This window comes from Ovis canadensis, chromosome 25, assembly GCF_042477335.2.
Source record: "Ovis canadensis isolate MfBH-ARS-UI-01 breed Bighorn chromosome 25, ARS-UI_OviCan_v2, whole genome shotgun sequence".
Taxonomy (NCBI): Eukaryota; Metazoa; Chordata; class Mammalia; order Artiodactyla; family Bovidae; genus Ovis; species Ovis canadensis.
Window position 1 is genome coordinate 47,420,694 of NC_091269.1, and position 2,342 is coordinate 47,423,035.

The 2,342-nt window shown below is 39.8% G+C and overlaps 1 pseudogene; it reads right to left on the reverse strand.

Annotated features, from left to right (window-relative positions):
- Positions 1 to 267: 267 nt before the first annotated feature.
- On the reverse strand, positions 268 to 689 carry LOC138929825 (COP9 signalosome complex subunit 9 pseudogene; annotated as a pseudogene).
- Positions 690 to 2,342: the final 1,653 nt, after the last annotated feature.

Below are 2,342 nucleotides of genomic sequence, written 5' to 3' on the forward strand. Positions count from 1 at the left end.
AACGTTTGCTGTGGGTTTGTCATATATAGCTTTTATTATGTTGAGGTATGTTCCTTCTATTCCTGCTTTCTGGACAGTTTTTATCATAAATGGATGTTGAATTTTGTCAAAGGCTTTCTCTGCATCTATTGAGATAATCATATGGCTTTTATTTTTCAATTTGTTAATGTGGTGTATTACATTGATTGACTTGCGGATATTGAAGAATCCTTGCATCCCTGGTATAAAGCCCACTTGGTCATGGTGTATGATCTTTTTTTTTTTCACCCTGCAAGAAATAACATCACTTTATTTTAACTGAAGTTAAGGACAAAAGCTGGCAACATTCAAGAGTTTAACAGGCCTCCTCCAGATGGCTAAAACCTTCTTCTCTTTCTTGGCTAATCATCTAAATTTTAGCGATTCCCACAAGTTCTCTGGAACCACCTGAAACTGTCCTTTAAGGAGCCCCACCACACCACCACGTGGCGAAGCTTGGCCAGACGCACCGCTGGACACACCTCACTGGATATCATCATCGTCAAAGAGATCTTCAAAATCATTAAAAAAGTCTGCGTGAACTGCCTTTTCATTGGCTGCCAAGTCCATCAGGAGCCCGGTGCTGCCTCCTGCCTCGTCCAGGTCCACATACGGCCTGGTGCCCTCGGGAAACATCTCGTCCACCGCCGGCTTCATCTCCTCACACAGTCCCGGCCGGTGTATGATCTTTTTAATGTGTTGTTGGATTCTGATTGCTAGAATTTTGTTAAGGATTTTTACATCTATGTTCATCAGTGATATTGGCCTGTAGTTTTCTTTTTTTGTGGCATCTTTGTCAGGTTTTGGTATTAGGGTGATGGTGGCCTCATAGAATGAGTATGGAAATTTACCGGCCAAAGAACTAAACAGACATTTCTCCAAAGAAAACATACAGATGGCTAACAAACACATGAAAAGATGCTCAACATCACTCATTATCAGAGAAATGCAAATCAATGAGGTACCATTTCACGCCAGTCAGAATGGCTGTGATCCAAAAGTCTACAAGCAATAAATGCTGGAGAGGGGTGGAGAAAAGGGAACCCTCTTATACTGTTGGTGGGAATGCAAACTAGTACAGCCACTATGGAGAACAGTGTGAAGATTCCTTAAAAAACTGGAAAGAGAACTGCCTTATGACCCAGCAATCCCACTGCTGGGCGTACACACAGAGGAAACCAGAATTGAAAGAGACATGTGTACCCCAACGTTCATCACAGCACTGTTTATAATAGCCAGGACATGGAAGCAACCTAGATGTCCATCAGCAGACGAATGGATAAGAAAGCTGTGGTACATATACACAATGGAGTATTACTCAGCCATTAAAAATAATACATTTGAATCAGTTCTAATGAGGTGGATGAAACGACCTATTATACAGAGTGGAGTGAGCCAGAAAGAAAAACACCAATACAGTATACTAATGCATATATATGGAATTTAGAAAGATGGTAATGATAACCCTGTATGCAAGACAGCAGAAGAGACACAGATGTATAGAATAGACTTTTGGACCCTGGGAGAGGGAGAGGGTGGGATGATTTGGGAGAATGGCATTGAAACATGTATAATATCATATATGAAATGAGTCGCCAGTCCAGGTTTGATGTTTGGGGCTGGTGCACTGGGACAACCCAGAGGGATGGTATGGGGAAGGAGAAGGGAGGTGGGGTTCAGGATGGGGAACACGTGTATACCTGTGGAAGATTCATGATGATGTATGGCAAAACCAATACATTATTGTAAAGTAATTAACCTCCAATTAAAATAAATAAATTTATATTAAAAAAAGGGGGGCTTCTGAGATATAGAGATGTTCTGTTTCTTCATTTAGGTTTTGGATACATAGCAGTATTTGCCTTTTGAGAATTTATAGAGCTGTATGTTAATAATTTGTGCACATTTCTGTATACAAGTTATACTTCCACAAAAATTTTTAAGAATTGGTAATCCTTAGCTTAGAAACTAAAGATAACTACTCTTGTTATATCACAAGTTGAACAGATCAAATTCCACAATGTGCTCAGATAGAAAAAGAAAAAGAAACCCTGATGAATATGTAGACACAGGAATGAAGAGAGAAAATGGAATATTTAATCCGGGTTGGTATCTTTTAAAAAAATGAGGTAAAATCTCCACAACACAAAATGCATTTCTTTATAAATTTTTTTTAAAGAGAATGTGTGTGATTGTGTGTGTGGCGGGATGATAGTTGTTAGGGGAAAGTGGGAAGGAAAGACAGGTTTCCTAAATTCTTAACTAGCTTTGGCCATGGCCTGCCCTGATGTGACAAGCATCTGCTCTGCTTGCTAAGCTAAGGT